Here is a 19,208-nt window from a genome sequence, read left to right as displayed (position 1 = left end):
ACGTCATCTTCTCCGGGGACTCTCTTGACAGCCCCCGCCTCTGCAAATTGGGTTAATTTCTGTGTTCTGTGTTCTACTGCTACCTCCCCCCAGACACGGGAACATTGTACTCACAACTTTGTATTGAAACAGCCTCTTTTGTTCATCTCAGAGCCTTAGACTCCTCAACCCAAGCTTTGTTTCTGGTGGCTGACAGTTAGCAGGTGTTCGTTCAATGGATATCTGCTTAGAGAACAGACACATTCCAAAGGGAATTTCCAACCAGGTAACTGGCAATGGATCCGTCATCTCCAGTCTGGTCGAAAGGGTTCTGATGTACCACTTCTAGCCTGGAGCATCACATTTTGAGTAGGACATGGACCACTGCCTCAACTGTGGACTCGGCTTCATGTACACACTATTCAGCAGGTCTCATTTGAAGCATTGGTGTCATGGAGAGCAGGGCCATGGACCAAGAAGCCATCTGACCTTGGAAACCCCATTAGGCAGATAGTGACCTACAATTATACAGAGGAGTTAATGGCCAATTTCACACTCCTCGTGTGTCGCTTTATCCTCCTGGCCACTCTGCGAAGTGGGTAGTATCATGTTGTTACTGACAGGGAGACTCCTGCGTCTCCAGTCACGGTACCTACATGATACACAACAGGTAAGTACCAGCCTCTGAGCTCCCATGAGTGTCATCCCACTGTCATCATCCTGTTGATCCACGTCTTGAGAGGCTCTTAGACTACAGCGCAGTTCACTGCATCGAGATCTAGCTGCTGACTAGAGATTCTGCCCTTCTGCCAACAGCCTAGCAACACTGTCCGCCTCCACCACTGTCTCTACCACAAGTGGGCGAGGAACCCCACCCATTACCAGAACCATGACAGCCTCTATCATGTTGTCTAGTAAGCCTCTCCACACCTCATCACACTCTGTTCCAGGAGTCCATCCACAACCATGTTCTCTCAATTCATTCTCCATTTTCAAAGGAGCAGAAATGGAGTGTTACTTATAGTGAGGCCCCCTTGTGGGAAGTGTTCCACCTCTTCCCAGTAGTTCATAAGATGTTTTGAACCATCAGCTGCCAGCAACAGCAAACTCGCTTTTCCACAACTAATTAACATACTCTGACCTTGGAATCCACAAGCTTCCCTAGGCTTCTGTCACCCTTTTGTGGTTCTGTGCATGCTCAGAACATCTAGCAGTGAACTGTTGGGTGTCTGTGAATCGACGCAGTTCATGCTTGTCACACATTGTGAAAGTCCGTCAGGTGGTTCCATCCTGCCTTCAGAATGATCTTGCATGTGCTTCATTCAACCATTCCCACAGGAGATGACTTTCTTTAGCAGAAAAGGTGGAATGAGGACAGTGTGGAGATCCCGTCTGACTCTCTTGCCTGTTAAAACCATCCACCATCTTTCTAGGTCAGTGGCTCCAGCCTCCTGAGTCCAGCTTGGGATACAACAAATGACCATCATTTTGGTGCCCTTGACTTTGCAGCTTTTACCTAGTCCTTTAAAATGTGAGTTCATCAAAGAGCTCTCTGGGCAGCCATATTGATCTCTTTAGATCAATAGTTCTCAAACCAAGCTCCAAGTCAATTCCCTGACTGGCCAAATTTCCCAAATGCTCCAGGTAAATACCACAAATTGGCCCGGGATGACTGGCTTCTGTGTCTCCCAACAGGAGGCAGTGGGCAAATACAGGCCAGGGGGTCTGTAGGTGTGGGATCAGACAGAAAAGCCAGCCACTGTTAAGGAAAACTGGCACATTTTAAGGAGCCCCTTGGCAAACAAGGCAAACAAACCCGAAAGTGGCGCCCAGCCGAGCCTACACAAAAAGAAATCAATAATTCTGCAAATAGGCCCACAACTCTCCAAATTAAGAACCAAGTGATAGCTCAGACAGTTTATTTAGAAATATTGAGCTTTAGTCCTGGAGAGATGGCTCAGCAGTTGAGAGTTCTTGCTGCTTTTTCGAGGACCCAAAATTGGTCCCCAGCGCCCACATTGAGCAGTCTACAACCACCTCCAACTCCAAAGGACCCCGTGCCCTGTTATGGTCTCCACAGTACACACAAGACAGAAAACAAAAACAGGAAGCAACAAGCTTCTTTTAAAGTGTTGGGGTCTATTTGAATGGCTGCTGGTGAGACTGCACGGCTCCTTTTTTCTTAAGATAGAGTTTCTCTGCACAGCCTGCCTGTCCTGGGACTCACAGAGCGCCACCTGCATGCTGGGATGAAAGGCGTGCGCCACCACGCTGGGTTTAGGACTTCGATTTCAACCATGACCACAGAGGAATTAGGGTGAGCAGGGGTGGAAGCTTCTCTCGGTTAAGCCATTTCTTGGCGTGATGGCTTGATTTCAGCTTATATTGGGGGCAAGGGGGGAAATATATAATTTAAGTAGACATGATGCTGAATGAGTGGGTCCCTGGGGTGGGTGCCAGCAGTGGAAGCACTTGTCCAGTATGCTCGAGGCTCCAGGTTGAATCCTTAGCACTGCAAAAAGAGCTGAACCTGCCTAGTTAATGTGCCTTTCCACTTGCTAAGCAGAAGTATTTGGATGCTGATTGTGTCTTGGAAGGCTTTAATTTCACCATCACCTTTTTCAGTCTGCCAAAGCATTTCCTGCTCATTGATGTGCCCTCCTCCAGAGAGAGGGTGCTGGTGAAGTCCAGCCATGAGACAAGGGAGAGCCATGTGACCACACCTATCAAAGAACCTGCCTCAGAATCAAAGCCCATTCCGGGAAACAGGTGCACGATTACAAAGGCCAGATGACAGGACACTTCAAGCCAGATGAGCGGCAGACTAGATGCCACAGAGTGACATTCTGGTTGTTCTGGAAAATAGGCTCACAGGTCTCTGGTGAGATAGAATGTGGGGACTTGGGGGTCTCCTATGCTTTGAATCTCCGCTTTGCCACTAGCCGTGTGACCCTTGCCAGTTTTTCCAATTTGTCATTTTTCTCATTCCAAAAACGAATGTCACAATACCTCGTTGTTAAGGGACTCAGATCAGGTCTGGGGAGATGGCTCCGTCAGTGACTTTTGTGTAAACATGAAGACCTGAGTTGGGGGTCCTGGCATACTCAAATGTTCATGGCTTGGAGAATGAGCTATGATCGCCATATTTTCCATTTCAAATGAGTGAATTTAAGTAAGCATGTAGCAAGCAAAAGTAGAAGAGTCTCTAGCAAGTGACAGATAAAAATAGCAGACAGAGGGCAAAATATGAACTCTTCTGCTAAAAGCGTCCAGCAGAAACTGACTGGGAAAGCTTCATTGAGGCAACCAGCTGGAGCTCCCAATAGAGAGTCTCTGCCAGTCCAGGGAAGAGAACAAATAATAGCAGAAAAATAACGTCACATCAAGGGCTCATAGACATCTAGTACATTCCAACTGGGGAAGCCCCTCAGGCAGCCAGCTGGAGGTCCCTGCAAGGACAGTCCCCAGTGAGTGTTCCCTCCAGATCCGGGTAGCATCACATGGACGAGAGAGCAGGAGGCACTGACAATGGAGCTTCCCCCAGGTGAGCTCCTCATTGCAGAGCTCCTCCCCTCCCTTTCCCCAGTGTTGGCATCTTTTAGCTCATGGGACCAAGAATAGTAACATCTTTTGAAAGTGATTTGCCTTCCAGCTCTTCTCAAGGACACCGTGTTTTTACTCTTGGGATGTTCTGCTGTTCTCCTTCCTCCCTGTTACAGAGGTGAGGGAGGTGCAGCCCATTCCTGGACAAGGTGCCAACAGGATGCCTGGGATGGGAGGGGCCAACCCTGTTTCCAGAACCATCTTGTTATCAGCTCAAACAACACATGACAATATACCAATATGAACAGGCTGGACGTAGTCCTGGATGTCTGGAACCCCAGGGCTAGGGTAGGGGCCGGGCAGAGACATCCAGATCTCTGGGGCTCATCGGCCAGTCAGCCAGTTAAGCAGTTGAGCTCAACTTCAGTGAGAGACCCTATCTCCAAAGTAAGGTAAAAAATGGTAGAAGACTTTTGTCCTGACCTCTAGCCTCAACACACACTTACAAGCATACGTGCGTAACACGACATCTATGCCCCCCCCACATACACACAAAAATCCTAAATATTGTATCATTAAGGTGTTGTGCATAGTGTTTAAGGCTATCTGCTAGCAACTTTCATTGTGTTCTGAACAATAATATCTTGGACAGAAAAAGAACAAAGGTAGTGTGTCTTCTGGGCCAGTGGGGGAGCTGTGTTCTAAGTTTAGCAACAGAGAGGAATGCCTGGTTCCCAAGAAAGGATAAAATGGAAGAGGGTTCACCAAGCAGAAAGACACCTCTCTTTGAAACAGACAGGCTAAGAGCAGAAATGCCATGGGGATCTTTTGAGAAGGGATAGAGGGAGAAATAGAAATGGTATTTCTGTCTGAAAGTCCTAAGAGATAACTGCCCAGGCACGGAAGATGTCAACAATACTGTCCTCTTGTGAATGGCAAAGCTGATACAGGGTGAAGGGTAGATGAGAACTGAAAATGCATCCCGCTGGTCCAAGGTCTTCAAAGTTTGTAGAATTGGAAGTGTCTGTCAAGTTCCCAAGTTTGGGGTTTCATCTCAGACAAAACAGAGAAAGTTTTGCCCTGTTAGTATACTGAACAGAGAGTAATAAGGGAGCTGAAGAGAGAGCTCAGTTGGGAAAGTGCCTGCCATGCAAATGTAACAAGCTGTGTTAAGACCTCAAGTGCCCATGTAAAAGTACACACACACATACACAAATTAAAGGAACCATTGTGCTATTTTTTTTTTTTTTGTTAAATAATCAGTGCACACCATGGCAAAAACTCAGACTGTTTGAGTGATGGTTTGTTGGGTAAAGTGCTTGCCATGTAATTTTAAGGACTTCAGTTTTTTATCTTCAGAACCATGCAAAGCCAAACATGGCGGCGCACACATATAATCCCTGTACCAGACAAGATGGGAGGCAGCGACCTGTCACATGCCCCAGAGACCCAAAGTAGAAGGTATAGACTGACACCTGACGTGGTCCCCTACCCTCCACACATGTGCATGTTCATGCCTGCATTCACAACACACGAAGAACATTTTTAAGGATTTATTTGTATGGATATGAGTGCTCTATCTGCGTACATACCTGCATGCCAGAAGAGGGCATCAGATCCCAGTGCAGATGGTTGGGAACCACCATGTGGTTGCTGGGAATTGAACTCAGGACCTCTGGAGGAGCAGATAGTGCTCTTAACCACTGAGCCATCTCTCCAGCCCACAAAGAACATTTTGTTTTTTAAGCCTTACAAATATCTAAGTGACTTTTTTGTATTCCCCAGTTTTCTAGTTCTGAGCTGCAAGTAATTCTAACATCTCTGGTCAATCCCAAGCCAGCCTACATACAAAGAAGTGCGTGTGTTTGCTTAACCAGTCAGTACTGATAGACATAGAAGCTGCTTCAACAGTCTACCCAAACTGAACGTTACACTTGGCATTTCTCTTGTACACTTGAACAAGTGGGTTCTATAGACTAAATACCCACGGAGTAGACTTGCTGAGCCCAAAGGTGTGCGCGTTATCACTTGAGCATTTTTATGTTACCATTTCCCATTACCCACATGTGTTTGTACCTATCACATCACATAGGTGATGATGGCGGGCAGCAAGCACACACAGGTATGTACACGTGCGCAAGCTCACAGTGCTAAAGCGACGTTAAGCGTGTCCTCTCAGCATTTATGATAATGAGAAAGAAAGCTGAGGGTTGTTGATCATTACTAGACCTTTCTTGAAATTGATTTCCAGACACTCAGACGACCGTCAGCATGCAGCCACCCTGGAGATCTGAGCGGGGAGCACAGACATGAAAATAGCTGAGCGAGGGGATTGATTTCTGGCGTCTGGGCTTCTTTCCTGCCAGGGGTTCTGTTGAGAGCTTTCTGCTCCGACTCCCCACTCAGATGTGGTGACCTACCTGTGCATTTGACCTGCTTGCAGTTATGATTACATTGCTGATAGACCTGACCCAAGATTGCAGGTGCATCCCAAGGCTGTGAGTGCTTTTAATGGAGAGAAGACTGCAGCTCTTTAAAATACCACAATTGTTGTCTAGGCAACCTACTAAAAGGGGTTAGAATAATTAGAGGCACACCCTACAGAAACCCACCTAATCATTCCCTGCCTGAAGGGATGGCTCGACCATCCCTTTGGTGACTAAGAGCTCATCAGCAAGAGTTGCTGTGCTAATGACCCAGCCAGCCTCCTTCCCTGGCTGAGTGATGAATATTGTGCCTGTAATAAAAGCAATTAAGCCCAAAGCCCTGAAACCCAGCCAGTGTCTGGCCTCAGAGGCTAAGGTTGCTTCAGATAGACACTTCTAAAGAGCCTATGAGAACTGGGGAAGGGACAGAGGCTCATTTGAGATTTTTGTGCACTAATGAAGACCAAAACAGATCCCGTCTGATAATTACAGTGTCGAAAGCCTGCCCTCCACCCATTATATATTTTATTCATCTAGCCTGAACTTTATTCAGAGTAAATCATGTTTTAATTTCATTCATTTGGTGAACTCGGATGAAGCTTGAGGATTGGAAAAATAGCCCTCCCAGCTCATGGCCCAGTCTCCTATGGCTCAGGATAGCTGTGATGGTGAAGGATGCACAGTTTAGAGGATTTTTTTTTTTTTTTTACACTCTAGTGGCCCAGACAAGGATGAATTGTGTTAGGGACCCTTGAAGGCTGCTATGTGTTGGGGCCTCTTATAGCAGCTATTGGGGCAAGGGTGCATGCTGCAGCCCTCCTGAAGGAAGAGTTCACTTAAAGCAAAGAACAGAGGCAGTGGGAGACAGGAAGAAGAGAAAAGACTGAAGAAAACCAAGAACGGAAAACACTGTTAGATGCTGTCTTAGGGTTTTATTGCCGTCAAGACACCATGACCATGGTAACTCTTAAAAAGGAAAACATTTAATTGGAGTTGGCTTACAGCTTCAGGGGTTTAGCCCATTATCATGGTGGCAGTGTGTAGGCAGACACGGTGCTGGAGAAGGGGCAAAGTTCTACATCTGGATGGGCAGGCAGCAGGAGATGAAAGTGATACACTGGCCAGGCTTGAGCTTCTGAGGCCCTAAAGCTTACCTCCTAGTGACACATCTATTCTAGCAAGGCCACACCTCCTAGCAGTGTTACCCCTCTGGCCAATGAGGGCCATTTTCTTTCAGACCACCACATTGGAAGTGATGCTGTATGCAGAACAGCTCCAGTGTAGCCTTTGCTTTAATGACAAAAATGACTGAATCAGCTCTCAGCCATGGGTCCCTGAGCAAAAGAGAATTCATGAAATGGTCCTTCTCTGAACTAGAACCTGGAATGGATCTGAACTTGGTAACACCGTGAGATTTCCCCACAAATTATTTGCAGCCCTTCTTCGAAGCTTCGTACCACCTTAGTGGCTCATGTGCACGTACAGAAGTGTACATGCACATGCAAACACACACATATATACATGTGTGCACCCGTGAGGACACAGACACGATAAGAAAGGCATTAGGAAGGATAAGGTCAGGACAAAATGCATTTTCTGAGAGAGAGCTTAAGCCAGTCATTGAAATTAGTTGTAATAACTGGCTTGATCAATTGAAAGGTGAACATTCCTATCCTACTCTGAATTACATAGGACCATGGAATCTTCTAGGCTTTTTTCAAGATAGGCAGGAATGTACTCTACATTTTGCAGAAGTAAATTAATGTTGTTATAAGCAAGTAGGGAACTCTTAACCAACGTAAGACCTTTACAAGTAAATACTTGAAAACTAGCTAAAGAAAATGAAAATCTAATGCATTGGAACAAGTTCATTGAGCATCCCTAAACATCTGCACTCTCCCATGCACTGCTGTGTTGAAAAAGGCATCGACTCCAGGCTGCTAAGACACTAATTGAATCTAGAGTCTCCTATCCAATATGGAGTCACACATCACTAAGAGAATTAATTTGGAAAGTTGATTATTTGGAAATTTTCTTGAAAGAATCACAATTTGGGAAAATTCCCCTATATCAGTGAGGGGTTTATATAAAGAAATCCAAACCATATTTTAAAATGTAACAGGGAGTGGGCTGTGATGGCTCACCCCTTTAATCCCAGAAATTGGAAGGCAGAGGCAAGTGAGTTTAAGGCCAGCCTGGTCTACATAATGAGACTCTGTCTCAAAAAAAAAAAAAAAAAAGTCATGATGATGACGAGAACAGAACGGAGAGATGGCTGGCTCAGTCGCTGTGATCACTGGGCACTGGCTGCTCTTGCACAAGTCTTAAGTTCAGTTATCCAAACCCATATGGGGGCTCAAAAACATCTCTAACTCCTGTCACAAGGAGATCCAGCCCTCTTTTAGACACAACAAACACCTGTTTGTGCGCCTGCACAAACACACACACGCACATGAAGAACATATAGACAGGCAGGCACACACATATACATAAATAAAAAAATTAATGTAACAAGTGGGAGAGAGGTGCCAGAAACCCAGGGGTTTTTACACAGTAAGTACACACAAAAACTAAATGAATATTTATCTCTCTCTCACCACTGTAATCTCTCTAGTCTTCTTTTTCTTTAACAAGTGAAACTAAGGTGATTTCCTACAGAACACTCCTAACATTTGTAGTATGTCTGCGTCTAAGACTTTGATAAAGTTTTCCCTTCAAACCCATTAAGCAAAGAGTACACTGTTACAATAGTATTTCTACCACAGAAAAAATGTTTTCTCAGATTTCAGTAAGTTCAAGGCTCTTCCCCACTTTTTCTTCTAACAGGTTTAGTGTGTCACTTTTTATATTTAGATCTTTGATCCACTTGGATTTTAGTTTTGTGCAGGGTGATAAGTCTATTTGCATTTTTCTACATGTAGACATCCAGTTAGACCAGCACCATTTGTTGAAGATGTTATATTTTTTCCATTGTATGGTTTTGGCATCTTTGTCAAAGATCAGGTGTCCATAAGTGTGTGGGTTTATTTTTGGGTCTTCTATTTGATTCCATTGATCCACCATTCTGTTTCTATGCCAGTACCATGCAGTTTTTATTACTGTTGCTCTATAGTACAGCTTGAGATCAGGGATGGATATACCCCCAGAAGATCTTTTATTGTACAGGATTGTTTTAGCGACTCTGGGTTTCTTGTTATTCCATGTGAAGTAGATACTAGACATATAATATAGGATAATCAAACTAAAATCTGTACACCTAAGGAAGCTAATCAAGAAGAAGGAGGACCCTGGTAAGATGCTCATTCAGAAAGGCAAACGAGATGGACATCAGAAGAGGGAGAAAACAGGGAATAGAAAAGAAGCCTATCACAGAGGGCCTCTGAAAGACTCTACCCAGCAGGGTATCAAAATATATGCTGAGATTCATAGCCAAACTTTTTGCAGAGTGCAGGGAATCTTATGAAAGAAGGGGGAAATAGAAAGACCTAGAGGGGACAGGAGCTCTACAAGGAGAGCAACAGAAGCAAAAAATCTGGGCCCAGGGGTCTTTTCTGAGACTGATACTCCAAACATGGACCATGCATGGAGATAACTTAGAACCCCTGCACAGAAGTAGCCCATGGTAGCTCAGTGTCCAAGAGAGTTCCCCCAAAATAGGAGCAGGGACCGTCTCTGACATGAACTCATGGGCTGGCTCTTTGATCATCTCCACCTGAGGGGGAAGCAGCCTTACCAGTCCATAGAGGAAGACAAAGAAGCCATTCCTGATGAAACCTGACAGACTAGGGTCAGATGGAGGGGGAGGAGGACCTCCCCTATCATTGGACTGGAGGAGGGGCATAGGAGAGGAAGAGGGAGGGAGGGTAGATTGGGAGAGGATGGGGGAGGGGGCTACAGCTGGGATAGAAAGTGAATAAGCTGTAATTAACTTAAAAAAAAGAATTGAGTAAGAACTTGTAACCCTGTGTTGGTCAGCTTAGTCTCTGCTAAGTTAAAACTGAAGTAAGTGAGAAGTATCTTGGAACCAAGGTGGTCCCATGTCCCTCTGTTAACTCAGGTGGACACAGCAATGAGCACATGGGTTCAGATTTTCTGCTGTAGTCACTGGTTTGGAAATACTTAATAGATGCCCAGAAAGGGAAGTGTCTGAACCCCTGATGAGTGACGTAAGTTCTCACAGAACACAGCAAGCTCACAGTGAGGTACCAGCCCACTTTCCTGTGCTGCCCTTAGGCCTCTTCCATCATTTGGAAAGTACATGGCTCAAGAGTCACATTTCTTCTGTTCAGACTCCAGCTCTGACACTCTGTAGCCACGTGATTTGGTTCCTGCTTCAATATCCAGAAAATACAGTTGGAGAGTAAATAAGGTGACAGGTGATACAGTGTTGTCATTCAAAACGATCAATTGGAGGGACCCCTTCGCATTTAAAGAGCATGATCAATGCTTTGGTTTTTTTTTTAAGGAGATGTACCTCTGGCTGACCTCTGACCCATACAGCAGCTTGCTTGGGTGAGGCACAGATCTAGGTGAGCAAACTGAACACTGGGTAGGAATGGCACTTCCTGGCCTCTGTTCCATGGCACATGTAGAAAATGGCACAGTACCCTCGGGGGATGGTAGATGAGGCTTCTGGAGGTCTGAGCCCCCTGGGGTCCTACCCCCTTAGCGAAGGGATTAGGAGGAGAAACGGTTCCGCTCACTTGCAGCCCTCTGAGACCCATGCATTGGCAGCTCTCCTGGGATTTCCATCTGCAGCCTCTGCTGGGTTAGTGCTGATGTGGCGCTTGCAGCTGTGCTCACGCCAGCTCAGAACTAAAGCAGGAACCAGTTTGTCCCAGCCAGGCTTCTCCAGAAAGGATGTAGAGGTTTTTTTTTGTTTGTTTGTTTTGTTTTTTTTTTTTAAGATGGGAGGAGAAAGACCACAGGAACAAATCAGTATGGCACAATTAATTAAAGCAAGCTTTTTTAAAAAAACGATTTTAAGATTTATTATTTATGCAGTATTCTGTCTGCATGTACACCTGCAGGCCAGAAGAAGGCACCAGATTTCACTACAGATGGTGGTGAGCCACCATGTGGTTGCTGGGAATTGAACTCAGGACCTCTGGGAGAGCATGCTCTTAACCTCTGAGCCATCTCTCCAGAGAACTTCTTGCTGCATGGATGCTGCCATGAGTGCTGTGTAGACCAGTGGTTCTCACCGTCCTTATGCCGCCACCCTTTAATACGGTTCCCCCAACTGCAAAATTATTTTTGTTGCTACTTCACAACTGTAAATTTGCTACTGTTATGAACAGCAACTCTCTGATATGCAGGATATCTGATACTCGGTCCCTGTGAAAGGGGTGTTTGACACCTAAAGGGGTGGTGCCCCACGAGTTGAGAACCACTCATGCAGATGCTGTATGTACAGTCTCCTTGCCAGTGAAGGCGTGGCTGTCAATATAGGTGGCTTGTGGTACCTCTGGGGTGGGGTGGGACATGAATGGAGCATGCTCTGTTTGTCTGAGAGAGATCTCAGGCTGGCACAGCACTTCCGTGGGATGACTTCTTAGCCACCCAGACACGTAGCTATTAAGAGCTGAGTATTGTTGATTTCCTGGCCTGCCTGCTTGATGGTAGGGTGTTTTGGAAGATGGAAGAAATGCCACAATGTGGGACAAGGTCTTGGAATGATTAGCATAGGAGAAAGAGAATAGAATGGGGGGGGGGTCATGTTGGTCCTCTGTGTTTTCTGTGCTTTCACAAAGAAAGGTCAAAGGAAAGAATGGCCTACGAAGAAATACTGTTCACACAGGCTGTGAAAGTAGCACAGAGAACCTGAAAAGGGAGAGTGTCAGTGGCCTCTCAGAGAAACTCACAATTAAGACAAGATTTGAAAGAGGAAGAAAGTAGGACATGACCTCAAACAAAAGAGCGCTCTATCTATCTATCTATCTATCTATCTATCTATCTATCTATCTATCTATCTATCTGCAGTGGTTGTTTTTATTTGGTTTTTTAAACTAGATCTCAATAAAACAAACAAACAAACAACCACACCTGGATCTCACTGCATACCTCTGACCAGCCTGGAGCTTGCCATACAGACCAGGCTAGTCTTGGATTTATGATGATCCCCCTGCCTCAGTCTCTCTAGAAACTACCCATCATCAGCCTGTTAAGGAACTTTATGGGGGCCTGGAGGGATGGCTCAGAGGTTAAGAGCAGTGGTTCCTCTTCCAGAGGTCTTGAGTTCAATTCCCGGCAATCACATGGAGGCTCACAACCATCTATAATGAGATCTGCCTGCAGGCAGAACAGTGTATACATAACAAATAAAAATGTAAAAAATAAAAAAGGAACTTTATGATATTATAGTTAATTACTTTGGAGCAAAGAGATGAAGGTTTTCACAGTTGTTTGTGAGGGTGGCCTGCAGGATGAAAAGGGTCACCCACTTTGTCTTTAATTTCTCAGTCAGAATGTACCAAGTGCAGAAGATGGGAGAACAAAGAGAAGGAAATGGAAATGCAAGCCAGAGAAAGAGAATGGTCAGGAAACAGTTGGCTGCTTCGTGATTAGTTTGAATCTTGAAGCTAAAAATAAAAATGCCCCCAGAACACCGGGAAAATCAGCCTTTGTCACTGCTAAGTCAGCATCCTGCACCCTACAAGAAGCCATGGAGCCATGGAGAGATGCCAGGAGAGGGAAAGGGCATGGTAGAGCAACTTCTGGGAATTCAATTCCCAGAAGCCAGTGATAAGCTGGATGGTGACGAAGTGGAGAGTTTGGGCACCGTGTTTTTAAAGCACGTAGCGGAGGGAACGGTGCCTGCTGTATAGGACCTAGGTCCAGTCTGTGCATGGTCCTTGGTTGGTGCTTCTTTGGGCCCTGGTTAGTTGGCTTTGTTGGTGTTCTTGTGGAGCTCTTGTCACCTCTAAGTCCTTCTATCACTAGACTCCCTACACTTCACCCAGTGTTTGGCTATGAGTTTCATTATCTGTTTCGAACCGTTGCTGGGTGGAGCTTTTCAGAGGACAACTCTGGTAGGTGCTGTCTGCAAGCGTAGTAGAATATCATTAATAGTGTCCGGAGTTGACTTTCTTCCATGGGATGGGTCTTGGGTTGGGCCAGGCATTGTTTGGACATTCCCTCAATCTCTGCTGTATCTGTTCTATCTTTGTCCCTGGACATCTTGTAGGCAGGCTAAGTTTAAGATCAAAGTTTTTGTGGGTGGGTTGGTGTTCTTCTTCCTCTTCTAGGGGTCTTGTCTAGTTAGAGGGTGTCCTCTTCAGTCTCCATGGACTGAGACTCCTCTACTAGGAGTCTCAGCTAGAGTCCCCCTCATATCCTCCCAGAAGCCTACCCTGACTTAGCTGTCCCTACCCACAGTTTCTTGGGACTAATGTGATAAAACTGAAAAATACCAGGGACTGTGGTAAATAACATTTGTTCTATGCGGTAATGAAAAGAAACAAAACAAAGACTATTTTGAAACATTTTAATAAGTGGAAAGAAGTATGTGCTTTATGAATATGCTCTTCCAAACCATGATATTTAATGCTCCAAATTGGAATGCACTGGGAGTTCTGGGTAGTGAGCTTGATCTCTAAGGTTATACATGCATGCAAAGTACAGAAGCTACCCAACTTCTGGTTTGGTTTGGTTTGGTTTGGTTTGGTTTGGTTTGGTTTGGTTTGGTTTGGTTTGGTTTTCTTTCCTTTTCAACCAGAATAGAATAATTGCTTACAGAACAAGGAGAAAGAAATTGGAATCCGAGCCAAAGAAAGGGAGCCTTCAGGACATATTTGGCGACATAGTCTGTGAAAGGAAATCAGATCTGGGCTAGGGTGTGTAATGACATTGAAATCAAAGTAACGGTCCAACTCAGTGCTGTTCGGGGGAAGCTCTGAGCTATGTGGATAAGGCAGGCTAACATCCCGTATCTGGCTGGCGTGAGCAATCAGGAAAACAGAAACTAATCTAGGTACTTCCTACAGAGGGAATTTAATAGAGGGGCCTCATTATACAAAGGATGAAAGAACTGAGGACCTGAATGAGCACTGAAACAACCAAAATGAAAATAACTAGAAACTGCTTACCACCCCAGAACAAAGGGAGAAAGGACAAAGGGAGGTGGAATCTAGTATAGGGGACTTGGGGCTACAGAGCACTCCTGGGCCGGTGCTGAAAGCATCAGGGAGGCACGAAGAAGCCTGAACGGGGGCCCAGCAGTGCACTGAGCTCCTCAGAGAGTGTGAGAGAGTAGGCAGTGAACTCACAGCCATTCAGCCATTCAGCACAGTGGCCAGTGGAGCAAAGAGGGCACCTCACGTTCCTGAACGGAGAATGGATCGCTCCTTTCAGGAGGTTGAAGCAAGCCTTCGTTTCAGAAAAATAGGTGAATTTCCCATCAATCCTCATGCGTCTGTAATTTTAGTGGGAGATGTGAAGAGAAACAGCAAGACACTCACTCTTAAGCACACATGAAAGCTATTCACAGCCCCTAATATAACCTAATATACCTGTCAGCTCCAGGCCTTAGCACTTGGAGAACCCTTCACCTGGAATGTCCAGTGTCCCCTTTCCCCTCCCACCCCCCAACTTGCTGTCCTCTCTTCCATAACCTTCAGGACTTCCTTGCTTCAAACATCTCTACCCCAGGGATCCTCTAATGATGTCCGAGGCTGGACGAAGGTCCCTTCGCTGCTGACTGTCATGCCTGGCATGGTGCCAGACACCGGAGCTGGATGTGGACTAGTTATTGATTACACTGAAGCTTCTTCTGGCCTCCCGTGCATCAGCCCTTCTTCCAGCACAGCGGGGTTACAGATACATATGGCGGTTTCTGTTCCTGCAGAGTTTACAGGAGGATAGAGGACACGAGGGTGTCTCAGCCAGTAGCTGCTGAGAAGGACTTGGGTTTTCCTGATGAGTACTCACACTGCCTTAAATAGAAGTGGAGCAGATGGTAAGACACAGCAGATGGGCAGCCCTTTGGGCACTGAGTGGAAAGGTGGGAGGCCTGGATGGTGTCCCAGGCTCAGCTGCTGGTCTCCCGGCTGTGTGACCTGCTCACCTCCCTTCCCATGGCGAGCCATGTGCAGAATGAGCTGGCTGCAGGTTGGAGAAAGGTGGTAGTTCCTAGTTCCCAGGCCAGCTGCAGGATTTAGAGAGGGGTAGCCATATCAAGAGGAGGGCTAACATCCTTGTTCCTTAAGATCTCTAGCTTTACTGGGATCTGTCTCGCGTAGTGTTTTTCATGAAGTTGTATGGCCATGGATTTTACTGTTTCAGGAACATTTCATTCCTCCCACAGAAACTCAGTAACAAGAGTCTTTCACTCCTGATTCTTCTCACCCTTCCTACCCCTAAATAACCTTTAACCTCCCCCCCAGCTTTGTCCATGCTAAGCATGTCTTACAAGAGGAATCACATATGTGACCTTTGGTGTCTGTCTTCTTTGAGGTTGCATAATGTTTTCAAGGTTCATTTACATTGTAATATGAGTTTATAGTTCACTTCTTTTTGTGGCTTAGTAATTTTCCATTGTGTTGATATACCACATTTTGATTATCTGTTAAGCAATCGATGAATGTGGTTTGTTTCTACCTTTCGGTGATTATGAATAATTCTGTTAATGAGCATTCAGGTATAAGTTTTTCATGGATCTTTCCTTTCTCTTGGGTACTTATCTTGGTGTAAATTGCTGGACCATAAAACTGTATCTTTAACTCTTTGGGGATCCACCAGGCGATTTTTTTTTTTTCCAAGCTGAATGAACCATCTTACATTCCCTCCAGTAGAATGTAAGGGTTTTTCTAAAGACCTTAACATTTGACCTGAGTTTAAACCCATAGAACCAGAGTCTATCTGAGGGCTCCATTATAAGATTCTGTGATTTCTTACTCCAGCTTAGATCCCTGGGCACCATGTCACCCAGAACTTGCCTATACTGCAGAGATTATGAATAGCTTCTCAAGAGCACATTCACCTGAGAGAAAGCTCTAGTTCAGCTTCTCTCTTTCCTTGCCCTGCCCTGGTAGCAATTCTGGTGGGGGATTCTGGAAGTACTTGTACTCCTCCTTTCTATAATCCCAAACACCTCATGAGCCTCAGTCTCTAGTGGCAGTGAGCATGGAACTAGCCTAGTATCCTGAGCCTTGGCCAGTGTTCCTAAGGCTGGTGTGTCGCTGTGTGTTCTTTGTATTTACACTGTGAGTCTGACTGTGCTGAGGTCAGCAGGGCAGAGGCATAACCTTTTGGATAAAGTTTACCTCAAAGTCTGTGTTAACGTTGCTCCCAGAAACCTTTCAGGGATGATCCATGAACATGAGGCCTTGAGAAATATTCTTAACAGATCCATAACCCAACAAAACTCCATGTTTCCATCTTCAGGATGATTCCTGTGTGTGAGCTGAGAGTGCTCCCAACTCATTCCACTGTGACACTATTCCTGGAAAAATGTGAACAGACAGATACCCAACAACACACCAAAGTGACAATACCACCAAATTCCAACTTGGTGAACCAATGAATTCATTGGAGTTACTTACAGGCATTTGGATGACTCAAAGGGGGTGAAAACTCACAAAAGATGGAACCCTAGGGCTCTCTGGATGACTTCCAGGCAACTCAGCAGGTGGGAGCACTTCCTCTCTTCAGCAGCCCTTGCTGCTTATATACATTGGGAAAGGAGGAACCTTTTGAATCTGTTAGGTTTTAGGAACTTCCTGAGACTTGTAAGTTGTTTTCTTCCCAAGTCTTAATTTCAGAGGGAATTGCTCTACAATAGGAACAGTTGTTCTTCCTGGGATCCTCAACTGTACCAGATTCCTTGCTCTAGCCCAAATAGTTTCTCCCACCCTTGTTCACAATCTTCCCATGTGTCTTCTCATCCCACTCCCACCCTGTAAGAGAAATCATGCATGCATATTTTTTTACATGTTATTATGTGATTTCTTATTCCTGGCATAAAGATGGGGTATTTAGGTTTGTTCGTTAGTTTGTTTTTACTGTTTCACTCTTCATGCTGAGTTTCCTTGAAATAAAAAAGTGCACCCTTTCCACATGTAGAGATAAGTTCATGATACTGCTGTGCCCTTTCAAGCCTCTGACAGGTATCACTCACCAGTAACAACACTTTTCTGCTGAGCTGGGCCCAACCTCAGAATCCTTCTCACTGGGCAGAGAGTGAAGTTGGATCTGGCATGGGAAGTGGTGTCTATTTGCCATCTTTCAGGAACTCTTCCTCAAAGCTCTCCAACTCCTCTTCCAGGCCTGATGGTATGCCAGCTCTCTGCTCTTGGCCATGTTTCCCTGCGGGTGCTCATTCCCACACTCACTGTGAACATTTGAAGCACATCAGAGCCTCCCTCACTTCCCACCTCCCCTCTTTCAGTGGTAATGTGCCCTTTGCCTATCATTTCCTCACCTCTCCATGTCTCTGTGATCTCTTGTTACATCCAGCCAATGGTTCATTCTTGTCTCTCTGTCTCTCTTACCTCCTGACCGATCTGTCCCTCATGACTGGACAATCCTAAAGCCACTCAGACTTTGAGCAGGCCAGAAGTGGTGAGGATCAGGGCAAAGGAAGGCCAGCTGTAGACTGGGAAGTCATCTCCCCTAAAGGACATCTGCTCTTCTGAGGACCCTGCTGCATGCCCATTGGGCAGATGTCTTTAATACATTTAAAGGATGGGAAAATCATGTCAGTGGTCTGCAATCTGCAGCTGTACAGATCCTAGCTGGGCAGCTTCTTAGCTACAGAAAAGTCCAGCAACTGCTGCCCCACATGCTCTGTAGAACAGTGGTCAAGGGTCCCTTGCAGGGCTCTGGCTGGGCAGAGGAGAGAAGGTCTTCCAGCTCCAAATTGTGTGCCTTTTTAATGCCCCCGGTAGGAAGATGGGTAGCATGAACTGTTTCTAAGGAGAAGAGGTGAGGGTGGGGATCTCCAGAGGTCAAAATATTGCCTCTTTCCACTTCCTCCAGGTCAGTGGTTCTCAACCTTCCTAATGCTAAGACCCTTTAATACAGTTCCTCATGTTGTGGAGACCCCCAACCATAAAATTATTTTTGTTGCTACTTCCTAGATGTACTTTGCTACTGTTATAAATTGTAATGTTAATATCCGTGTTTTCTGGTGGTCTTCGGTGACCTCTGTTAGAAGGTCATGACCCATGGGTTGAGAACCATTGCTCCAGGTGCCTACCCTATAGGAATCCCCTTGAGCATGTGTCTACAAAGCAGCCAGGATGGATGAAGCATCCAGCTCCTTCGTCAATGGTATCTGACCTTTGTCCATACTGTGTCTTACTTCTACCCTTTCTTTTTAAATTCCACAGCCATCTACCCTGTCCTACAAAAACAATAAGTGAGTGCTGGTTTAGATCATGTGACTTATAAATGAGAGAAACCCAACTACCTCAATCAATCAGTCAACAAGTCAATGCGTTTTGTGAACTTTGTTGAAAGATTTGGCAGTAGTATCAGCTTCCAGCATAGCTGAATCTAGGTGCTCAAAAATGATGCCATTAGAGGATTTCTCATTCCGCCTACTTTTAACTCCTGCTCATCTTCTCTCCTTTCATGCTTTATCTACTTTATGTCTGGAAAAGATGGTCACAAGAAGCTTCAACTTACATCCTGATGACCAGAACTGACTAACTCATTGTACACCATGGACAAAGTGTCCTGGCATGACAGTACTTTATGAGCCTGTAAAAATATTTTAATTCGGGGCTGTAGAGCAGTGTGTGCTCTTCCAGAGGTCTTGAGTTCAGTTCCCAGCAACCACATGGTGGCTCCCAACCACCTACATGTGATCTGGAGCTCTCTTCTGGCATGCAGGTGTACATGCAGATAGAGTACTTGTACATAAAATAAATAAATAAAAATCAAAAAATGTTTTAATTTCTTTTATAGCCAGGAAAAAAAGTTTAGTTGAAGAAAGTATGTTAAGGCATTATTTTAATATAAGCAGTGCCAATAAATATACATTTTTAAAGGTTTTATTTTTAATTACATATGTATGTGGGTTTGTACACATGCTTGCAGTGCCCAAGGAAGCTGGGAGAGGGAGGGCAGTTGGTCCTCTGAGCTGGAGTTAGAGGCAGTTGTGAGCTACCCAGAAGAGGGTGCCTCTTTTTAGATTTCAGCTGTTAAAAGTTAGAAGCAAGTGCGTGCATCTGGATCAAATTCCTCTGAACAGAACTGTGGGAGGTTCTGGCTGGCCATGCTTGAGTTACAGGCCATCCCTGAGAAGAAATACAACAG

The 19,208-nt window shown here is 45.3% G+C and overlaps 1 protein-coding gene across 6 annotated transcripts in view; it reads left to right on the top strand.

The window, feature by feature from the left end:
* Positions 1-19,208, top strand: part of Epb41l4b (erythrocyte membrane protein band 4.1 like 4B) — a 152,902-nt gene that overhangs the window by 83,396 nt on the left and 50,298 nt on the right. The gene's annotated exons all lie outside the window — the stretch shown is intronic.

Source organism: Meriones unguiculatus, chromosome 3 (assembly GCF_030254825.1).
Source record: "Meriones unguiculatus strain TT.TT164.6M chromosome 3, Bangor_MerUng_6.1, whole genome shotgun sequence".
NCBI lineage: Eukaryota > Metazoa > Chordata > Mammalia > Rodentia > Muridae > Meriones > Meriones unguiculatus.
The sequence above is the reverse complement of the archived record's forward strand: the minus strand, read 5'-3'. Positions and strand labels throughout refer to the sequence as shown.